This window comes from Lonchura striata, chromosome 4, assembly GCF_050655825.1.
Source record: "Lonchura striata isolate lonStrDom1 chromosome 4, ASM5065582v1, whole genome shotgun sequence".
NCBI classification, from domain to species: Eukaryota; Metazoa; Chordata; class Aves; order Passeriformes; family Estrildidae; genus Lonchura; species Lonchura striata.
The window spans coordinates 72,887,240-72,898,454 of NC_140706.1; the positions used below are offsets into that span (position 1 = coordinate 72,887,240).

At 35.9% G+C, this 11,215-nt stretch overlaps 1 long non-coding RNA gene across 1 annotated transcript in view; it reads left to right on the forward strand.

Annotated features, from left to right (window-relative positions):
* The window catches only part of LOC110468234 (uncharacterized), a 92,264-nt gene extending 87,868 nt beyond the window's left edge, over window positions 1–4,396 (forward strand). Inside the window, exon 5 of the long non-coding RNA XR_014954973.1 lies at window positions 315–4,396. This is a non-coding gene — a long non-coding RNA (uncharacterized LOC110468234). The remainder of the gene's footprint in view (window positions 1–314) is intronic.
* Window positions 4,397–11,215: the final 6,819 nt, after the last annotated feature.

An 11,215-nucleotide genomic window follows, 5' to 3' on the forward strand; every position in this document is an offset into this window, starting at 1 on the left:
CCTTACTTACCCATGACATGATTATACAAAATAGGGTAATCTGTTCCCTGGCTGTAACTTAGATAATAAAGTGTCTTATAGGAGTTGCCATGGCAATAAAAGTTAGAAAAGTGCTTTTTCAGACAGGAATTCAGAAATTAAGGGACTTAAAATGTTGTGATTTTTTTTTGGAGCAGAGGTCTATTTCTGATGGTTATAGAAGCTTCTCAGAAAAAGTTATGTGATCCTTAAAAACACCAATTTTAACGTGTCCTTTACAGAAATACTTGTTTATTTTATGCTAATTACCCCTTTCTTAAACTTTTCTCTTCCAGTTATCTTGAGTTTTGCTGGGCATAGAGGAACTAAAGGACATGGGAGTAAGAAAATTGACTATGAAGGTACCTAAAATTAGGGCACCTGCAGTTCCTACTCTCGTGCTTCGAATCATGGACGGGGATTTTAGGAATCTACAATTCTGTTTGGACTGCCACTGTTTAGCAAGTTCATTAAGAGTGAGAAAAAAGAGGATGACTTTAAATAACAGAGGGCTACAGTACTGTAGCAAATGAGCTGTGCAGAGTCCACTCTGTAGATTTGCTATGAATCTAGGGCAGGAGTAATTTCTGAAAGAAAACAAAACCAAACTGAAGCCATCACGGAGGAAACAAAGAACAGAACCTACAGAATCATATAAACCTGATAATCATATTCCATAAGAGTAGACAAGCATTTACAATAGTTTTTCAAATGACTGGCATTATTGAAAAATGCAATAATGATATTTCAGATTATTTCGTGCAAATGTTCCTATGAAATATAAGAGGCAATTACCAGTAATCACTTTTACATTGGGAAAGCAATATTTTTATGTGAATGAACAAATGATCAATGTTAATTATTTTTTAATCTTTCTCTTAAAATAAGATCTCTGCTTTTTGCTCTACTTCAAAATATTTTAATTTAGATCTCCAATCTCATAGCACAGACAGCAGTAATAAAGAGTGAACAGAAGAAAGAACTATTAATCAGGAACTCACTGGCTGAAATTTGTTTGTCTACATGATTTAGGCAAATGATAAAATCCAAAATGAGTTCACATCTGGTCCTGAGCAGAAAGTTGGATCAAATTCACCAGACTGTATTTGTAAGTAGAAATTCATCAAACTCTAATTAAAACTCACTAGAGCAGTGATCACAGGGCAGCACTATATTGTAATTAATATAACATAAAATCTAAAACATATATGTTAAACATCTCCCATTTTGCTTTACCAATGAAATTAATCATATTTCAAATCAAACTTTTCAATTTGTAGGATTTATTTCAATGAAGAAGTGATAAATAACGCCTTTATAATTACTGCAAAAGAGATATTAGGAGTGAAGGACTCAATAGTTCAGGCCAGATATCAGTGAAATAGAACAGCATTTAAACTGTATTTGAATATAACATAATAATGGTTTGGAGGACAAATATTCCACTTATAATGGATCATTTTGAGGTCTCCAAGTTTTGGTCCCATTAAAGCATTTGTCTTTTAAGATGCACAGAAGTATTTAAAACCTGATTCTCTTTTTCTTTATCATAATGTACAGGTTAAGTGTGCCTGCCTGGAACATTTTGGCTAAAGTAACATGTCTGTTAATTTATTGGGAAACCACTATTTGACAAGGGCCTTAAGAATCCTAGAAAATCTCTTGCATTAGAGTCAGGAGTGTTGCTGGACACAATTTAATTCAGCAAAATTGGTAAATTGCAAGTTTTTATCTTAACTTTTTTTCCTGCAGTAACTTTTTCTCAGGACTTCTAATCTACCATTTCCAAGTGGTGAGTAATATCTAATAAGTCTTACAAACAACACAAACTTAAAACTCTGGTATAAATAAATACATACACTGTTTAAAATGTATTCCATTTGCTTTTCCTCTTCAATGACTTATAATAACACAATCTATTACAAGAAAAAAACTGTAATTTATTTTTTTTACTTATCTTAATGCTGTAGACATATATCAAATTAGTAATTCTCTTTAAATCAATATTTTTTTTATTAGAGGTGACTCAATTTTTTAGTCCATTAATTTTGAATATACTAGCTTCTTTTTTTTTTTGTAAAATTTAACACTGTACAAGGTACAATTTAACACTGTACAGTACAAGGGCCCTGTCACAATCTCTATAATCTAGAAAATTAGTTCAAGCCAATTTTTAATTCAAAGAACTTTTACTTCATCCTTTCCTAATGCTTAAACTAGCTAAGTAATATTTCACTTACACTTTTATCAGATATTAGTTCTTAAGTGTTGACCTTACATTCTTAGTACATAACTAAAAATGCCATGCTTTTAAAATGTCAAAAAAAATTAAATATCTTCAAAAAAATTAAGACCTTGTGATAATATATGAGGAAAATTTAAAATAAGCTGAAAGTTCATAGTATGTAGAACCATGTTAATCATTAATAAAATGAATGAAAATATACCTAAAAATAAAACATATTCAAAGAAAGCCTATGGTACAGCATGTATTTTATATTTATGTGCAGTTAAATAATGTATGGTATAGTTCTTGGACAGATATTCAGTGTAAAGTTGTGCACTTGAAGCCAGACCTGGTTCTTACCAGTGGAAAGGGAAAAAAAAAATATTTGTTGTCTTTGTTTGGCTTTTTTTCCTATTCATTTCAGATCCTCAAGTCCCTAACTAGTCTTTACTCTACAAAACTCGCATTATCCAGAGTATTTCTCTTGATTTAAGAATGAGGCAAGTAAATTTCCTCCACTTTTCTAATTAGTAAATATTTCACTTGCTGCAAGGATATTACACAGGTCTCAGATTAGATTCATGTGTAGCACATAGTAAGGAAAACACCTACCCTGCTAATGAAAATATGGGATTTGAACATTGTAACTGTGACCTTGGAGATCTAAACATTTAAGACTTCATAAAGCCTTCAAATTAATTTGACTTGAAATGTCAAGAAAATAACCAAAGGTCTCGTTTATATGTAAACACCTACAACCTGTAGATGTAGGACAATATTTTTCCACAATATTGACAAGAATTTGAGCAGGCAGTTCTCAGAGAAGTAGCAGGACTGGTGGGTAATCAAACCTCATTAACCTGGTGAGATGAGGGATGTGACTGAGGAAGGCACAAGCATTAGTGCCATGAACACTGAAATACCACGGCTTTTGAGCTGAAGAAAAAACGTTTGAGGGGGTACTAATATCAGTTTTTGCAATAAAGTCTTCCAGCATCCCTGCCTACTTGGAACATATTGTTTTAGGCATGACATTTTTAGAGATACTTCCAGATGCTAAGTAGCTCCTGTAAACTTTCCTAGTATCTTCTACTCTTACAAAGCTAATAAGGCTAAAAGATGCTTAGAAATTTCAGTCCCTCCATGGGATTAAGCCAATTAAAAATAGTGCTTCATTTCCCTAGCATACAGTATTGTAAATGCAGACAAACCCAATGGGAAGAAATGACGATGTCTGACTCAATTCAGAAGGCTGAATTATTTCTTTATTATAACTATGCTAAAATACATTAGTATACTATATAAAAAGAGGATACTAAAACTACATACTACTTTCTCTGACTCTAACTCTAACACAACTCGTGACCCTCTCTTGAGTCCAGCCAGAGTCAGGTTGGATTGGCCACCAGGCTCAAACAATCCTCACCAGAATCCAACCAAGCACTCACCCCAGGTAAACAATTCTCCAAACATATTCCACATGGGAAAAACAAGGAGCCGAAATAGAAATTGTTTTCTCTTTCATTTCTCTCTGTGCATCTCTATGAAAAATCCTGAGAGGGAGAGAAATGTGCTTGCCACACACAAAGCATTTTCAAGAGGAGAAACTGATTGTGACGCCAGACTTGTAGCGGACCCAGGGATCCCAGCCCGTCCAAAGGAATGCGATCCCATACTTATGTTTGCAGAGCAAGAAATAGGAAGGGAGTGCTCTGGTACTTCCCAGCTACTGTCACAATATTTCAAAAACTCTTTTGGAGAGACAGAACTTTAGAGATGTCCTGAGGTACATCGATGAGGATTTTTTGTTCTCTCTGAAAGTTATTCTACTACAGCTGGACATCGGAGTCGAAGCTCCCTGCCCCATTGAGCTGACAATCCTGACTTTGTGATGGCCTGTCCTAGGTTATAATATTGGGATGTATTCCATTACCACCTCCCTTTCTTTCCTTATCTCGTGGCTCACAGATAAGTCCCTCCAGGAGGAGCTGTTCTTTCAGCCACATGGCTGATAAGATCACAGCGTTCTATTGTGAGATGCTCACCCAGAGGGAGGAGCCAAACGATGCCATCAGGGATATGAGCTGGGTTGTGCAGACAGCAAGGAGATCCCCTCTTCCAAGAGGAGCAGCTGAGACCTTCTCTGCACTGCACCTCCAGAGGGAAACTCCATCAGTCTGCAGGAGCACTGCTGGGACAGAACAAGATCTGCTACCACTGCCCCAGCCAGAGAGTGTCAGGCTGTATATCCAACTCTGTCAGTGGTTCTTCTTTTGTGCTGCTGTATGTATGTGGTTCTTTGTTCCCTTTTTCCTAATAAATTGTATTTCTGACTTAGAGCCTCTCACTGGTTTTGCTTTTCAAACCAGGACATGGCCACTCCTGCATTGCTGTGAACTCCTGAGCTACCCTGCTAGGACAGCAAATCTGCTGGGAAGCACGCAATGAGCACTAGGGCTTAGATGGATGTTTTAATGGGTTTTGAAGATGTAAAGGAGAAATAGGGGTGTTGCAAAAGATAAGGATTTCAAGTATTAGCAATTTGCAACAACTTTGTATCAATTATCAAGCTGCTGCCAGGGCTTAGATTTTGGCTGGGATAAATAAGATGGCATCTTTTTCACTCAGGTATTTTGATTTAAATCCAAGGAAGACTTTTTTTTTTAACAGAAGTGTATTTTTAGGTATAATTTTTAATAGCATAGTGTAATAAAACTGGTAATATTAACAAAAACAAGCACAAAAGCAGGAGTAACAATAGTAAATGAGGGTAGTTTCTCTATATTTATTTTCAGACATGTCCACTCTCTCATCCAAATGATATCTAAAATTTCAGGTCAGAACTATAATACTTATCAAATATAGAACAGTTTGCTTTATGTCTGTTTCCTAGCATTACCTCTGGTTATGGAATTTATAACCCAGTCATATTCAATACTTGTTTTAAAATCTGTCCAAAATACAAAACTTTCTGATGCACCTGTTCTTCCATCTCTTATGCTTTATAAATTTTCTCCCTTACTCTATCATTTATTTTAGTTTGGAAGCTTACCCACTGCTCAAGAGTTGTTTCTACAAAGTTAGAGCAATGAGAGAATTATTGAATAAAGACTGTAATACAATTGTAAACATTTTAAATGAGTATTTCATCCAAAATCAAATCTACAGTTCTTATTTTATTTGGTCGCTGCACAGATTGCAAAACTCATGTTCTTTCCCAGCACAACATCAATAAGCTATTTTCTCCACCAGCTGCTCACATGTGTGGTTTGTTGTGACTATTAACCACAGAAAAGTTATCTCAGTATTGGATCCCACTGATTAATAGACTCAAAGCATCTTGATTTTTAGAAGTTATTGCTGGATATTTTCTGGTTAAAGGTGCTCATAGTAATATCAAGTTCTTTGCCAGTCTCTAATAACTATATTTCAAACAAGTCCTGCAAACATTTCTAGCTATGTTCATAAATATATACATATACATCTGTGTGTAAATGTACGTGTTTGCATAAATATATATATATATATATATATATATATACATATATATATAATATATTGCAGACATCTCACTGGTCATATGGGGATCAGACCAATCAGCAGTTGAGACCCAGACTTCCTATAAAAGGAGGGATAAAACACCATAAAACAGCTTTGGTGTGTGTGTGATCCCTGTCTCCAACCACCAGCCCCACGGAACATGTGGCATTTTAATGTAATATACATATTTATACACATGCACATACATACTTTGATATGTGTATGTTATTCAGTACTTAAAAAGTAAATATTTTCTTGTAATTATCTGCATAGTACAAGGTTAGGTCCAGGATAGAGTCACATTTAGGTGGTTCTCTGTTCTATAAAGGGTAAGAGTCATGTGGCAGGAACAAAAAAAGTCTTGGAAGCTGCTGTAACTGTTTATAGTGCAGGGAATGTTCCTGTGGAGTGATGAGCAACACCTCAGAATTTAGCCAGTTGTGCCAGGTTCAATTGCTTTGAACACAGTATGTACAAGATATTATTATGTGTGAGGAATTTCAGTTAAATCCCCAGTATTATTGTTCAGGGTGGGTCATAGTGGCAGATGCTGACTCCTCAATGCCCACTTTCCATGCTGATGTTGCAGACATGTGCTTGCTTGGAGTTTTGCAAGAAAAACATTTGACTTTTTTCTCCTGGCAGCACTCTGGCAAGTCCAAGTGCTGAAATACTCTTTACTCAGACAGAAAAAAAGTTTCCATTGACCAGAGCTATCATTTTTAAAGGCACACTCCATATGACAATTCTACTTTCTCTTCAATTCCAAATGTTAATAGTTCCCCTTGGCTTTCTTATCTTTTTGGTGCACAAGTGTATAAACCTAATTTTTTTCCAAGCCTACCAATCAAAGCAGCAGTTATGATGTAGCACACATGGGTCTACTGAAATATAAAAAATGTTAAACCCTGGCAAAGTCTCTATATTATCATAGAGTTTCCTACTAATTAAAGATCTCAATGATGAATCAAAACTCATAAAGAAAATTGACTTTTGAGTGTGACATGACCAATGTAATAACCACAGGCAACAAAGAGATGTTCTGCTGACAGACAAATTGCCTTCCTGTATTCTTAAATTTTGTTTGTTGTCATTAGTAATTTCATGGGAAGACTATAGGCAAGTAGAAGTATAAGGCAGAACTGGTTACAGAAATAGCACGTTTTTGAAAGCTGTGTTTTGAAAAAGGTCTCTGGTTATAGGTGTGTCAAAGAATGAAATTTCTTGCCATGCATTTGGAAACTGAATCTGCTGAACCAAACATATTTGCATTTGTGAATGTTATGGAAGTAAGTGCTTGTGAGTTGTCATCAGCTTATTGCTGAGAAAGTCCTGAACCAGAAACTACTGCAACAATCAAAAGTAATTTTAAACTCTTTTCAGCTAATAGGATTATTTTCCTAATAAAATAATGCAAGACTTTAAATATGAATTTTTTATTATCTCAACTCATACACAAATTATTTTTCTGACTTAAAAAAAAATCCACCCATTTCCCCCAAGCTACAAATGCAGTTTTATTGATTGGAGCAGATGGTGGTTTAAAGTGAAGATGTTGTAAACCACTATAAAGGTATAGTTACTGCAATACTGTGTAGTGACAGATGTTAGTAAGAGCTTATGAGTTTTGTCTTTTTTATATTTTCTTTATTGTAGCTTTATAGTGTATTTCATGCAGTTTGAAGAAAAATAATCTTACTTGCCTATCATTCCAATTTGTGTGTTGAATTTTGGCTTAATAAAGATTCTGGGATGTTCCAACATTTTCAACTGCCTTATTACTTAAATTTGCTTTTTCTAACAAGCATTTAAATACAGAAATAAAATCTAATAATATATGTTTCTATTTTTATTCCCCTAGAAAAAAAATTGTGTTCAAAGGTAACAGTCAGAAGGGCTCCAATGAAGAGAAAAGTGTGAGAGGATGGAAATCTGTACGATGCTCAACAGACTTGAAGTCTGCCAGAGCATATGGGAAAGAGAATCCTTAACTGACAAATCTTTACTGAGAATGAACCTGTTAACCAAAGCAATTTAAATGCAGGCAGTGTTCACTGGAGTGCTCCAGCTGACCTCAGCCTTTTTCTGATAGCAGAGGGAAGCTTTTAAGGGATTATCACAACCAAGTGGAACTGAACCCATAAGTGCACAGGAAAATGATGCATTTCTTGCAGCTTATTTTTGCCTGAATCCAATTATGCCTAGTCAACAGCCAGCTGTTGCCTCAAAATAGACTAAGCTGGGAACTCTCTGCAGAAAAGTTGGAAAAAAATGAAAATCAGCTAGTTGTAAGAATGGATTAGAGTGGTGATTTTGAAATTTTTTTTTTTTTTTTGCAGTGTTGTATTTCTTACTCTAACCTAGGATTGCTAGGTCACTCTGATCTAGATGCCAAAGTGGCAGTGCCAGCTGAGACTCTCCTGAGAGTATTCTTCAGGCAAGTAAGTGGATTACATCTCAAGCACTGTATTGTCTGCAGTTTTCAATTCAGTTAAGCTCTGGGAATTGCAGATAGCAGCTGAAAGAGCCCCCACTTTAAAGAGAAAGGTATAAATGTCTGAAGTGGGAAAGGATTTTCTAACTGTGAGATTTGCCCTGAGAAACTGAAGATGGGTTTTTAAGGCAAAGAAAACAAAGGAAATGTCTCAGAACCTTCATGGACAGCAAATAGGAAACAGAGCTTTAAGATGGTCTGTACAGGCATTATAGAATTTGATGAACTGAAGAGGAAGATCAGGTGTGGGACTGAAAATAGCAAACACAATGGAATTTTTGAGTAAAGTGACAACATGGAAAGAAATTAATTTTTATAATACAAACAGTCTTACAAAAAACAAAAAACCTAATGATAGTCACAAAGATATGAGTATGGGATGAAGTGATGAGAGGTGATAAAATAAATTGAGGACAATTTTGAAATTAATGGGAGATCTGAGAATTAGCTGCCTTTAAACATCACAAGTAAAGGTAGCTTGTTGTCTTTATAGACAGCTGAGAAATGTTTCAGGTACTCAGACTCATAAGAAATATCTCTAATATGTTGTCATTTTACAGGATAATTGTGCCTAGAAAAGGCAAAACTTGAGGGGTTTAGGATTAAACACTGAACTATTAGAACTATTACAATTGTACTTTGCTCTTATGCTGATTGTAAGCTGACACTGAACAGCCTGATGGTATTATTGATATTGCTATTCATTGCACTCATAAACTTTTTCCTGTCTCGACTTTTCCTCAAGGAGGCTGAAGCTTTGATTTTTTTTTTTTGGCAAAGAACCAAGGAAGGACTGCAACAGAGTGTTTAGTGAAGATTTAGGCAAAAACTTGAGCAGTTTAAATCAGTGTCAAGTTAGTATGTTCTTTTAAAATTCCTCCACAGCCTCCAGAACTGGCACCTTGTCTACAGTGCAGACTTGCAATTGCATTTTTGATTAGCAGTTTGCAAAAGAAGCTCTTTGGAGGCATCTTAATGGGCAGATTGCAATTCTGTGTCCATGCTAAAAACTCATTAAGGGCCAGTAAATATGAGTGGAATGAGGGAAAGCAGAAAGATTAAAGGGGCAATTACGATCCAGCAATGAAAGCAGGTATTTTCATTCACTGTGCAAACAAAATTTCAATTGCCCTTTGGGCACTTATGTATCACTGGCAAACAACCAGTCTGCAAGGAGAGCACTTTATATGTGAATACTGTAACTTGGTGGGCACACAAACATGCAGCAGGTATTAAATGGATAAATATGTGTAAAGATTGTGTTTGGCTGGGCACGAGACAGAAGCCTGGCAGAGGAGATCCTGGTGACACAGCACAGCGAGCTCTGTGCGTCTTGTTGGATTAAAGACTAGATTTGTGTCTTAGCCAATATCATGTCATGTAGAGTTATGTAAATCCCATCACAGAAATGCAAACACAATGCAGCAGCAGCATTCTTTGGCATGGGCTCTTCAGCTGTTTTCCTGAAACCAATTTGATGTCTTGCTACAGATTGTTTCTCCCTTGCGGCACAGACACTGTTAGTTGAATTCAGCTCTTTTTTTTTTTTTTTTCTGAATTATTATGATGTAAACCCCATAGTTTAATAACTGCAATGTTTATTTGGCTTAAATGCAATACCTTAGGACAACTAGAAAGTTGATGTTATAGTAAGTGAAAATGATATATTGCAATCGAGGAAGTAAGCAACCTTTAGCAAAAAAATATTTAATATTTAAGGAAAAAGGTCCAGATAATGCAATATAGGCATTCATATAATCAGGCAGAGACCAAAAATAGTGAAGACAAGCATTATTAACCAGTCACTGAGCTCAGTAATACCAGTTCAGGGAGACAGAAAAGCAGGACAGGGGCTTATTTCACCTCTTTCCAGCAGAGAATGGCAGGAGGACAGAGCCAGCCCGATGACAGAAGATGACATTCCAGCCCTCATTTCTGTGCGAGGCAGCAAAAGAGGAATTCTTCCAGGGGGAAGAAAAGGGGTGAGGATGAGAGTAAACCAGCAGAATAACTGTGGGGGAGTGCAAACCTGTCCTTTGATGAGGTTTGCTATGACTTTCAATTTCTCCTTTGCCCAAGGCATTCTAATTATGGTTCTAATCTAGCCCCAGGTGCTGCAGTTGTTTTACTAAAGATTCAGGCCTACTGCCCTGATAGTTTATGCTGAATTCAAAAATCACTTTAGGGGTGAAAGTTCAGACTTAAAGCACAGCTTTTGAATGCAAGTTGAAATGATACCCTCAAAATAAAATGCCTGCAGGTGCCCTCTTTTCACTTTATAATATGCTAATATTTAGCCTAAAGTAGCTAACACATTAGGGAATTTTTCTTCACTTCAGCTTTTTAGGGCCCCTGCTGTATATGATACTACTTTGAGCATCATGAAAAAGTGTTTTTTGAATATATCAACTTTAAGCTGTGTGATGCATTCAAAAAAGATTTAGAAAACATCAAGATTATAACATGATGTTCTCAAATGATGCATACTGGGGTTTACTTTCCTTCATAATATCTTTTAAGATAAACGTGAATCAGTGTAGAAAAGTGAACATAGCAGCATTTAGTTTGCTAGCATTCTTTGATTTTATAGATCTCCTTACGTTTAGCTCTTCGTTAAGATGTATTGAATAGCTGTGTGTGGCATTTAAAATTTCTCCTTCCAAACCCGCTTCCTCTTTATAGTAAGATAAAAAATCAAAACGTTGTTTTGCAAAAGTCAGCATTCCCTTTAGAGCATCATCACTATCTTGCAACGGCACTATTATGCTCGTGTCTTAAATCTCCCTTTCAGAATATTTTGGTTTCCTGGGTTGGTTTGACTCTAATCAGATGTAGCAGTTGTTTGCAAATGTGCAGCTCTGCTGTCTGTTGAGATCTGTAAAAACACTGATAGCTTCTGGAGCTGTTTGCTGCAGGAGCAGGAGCTTGGCTGACAG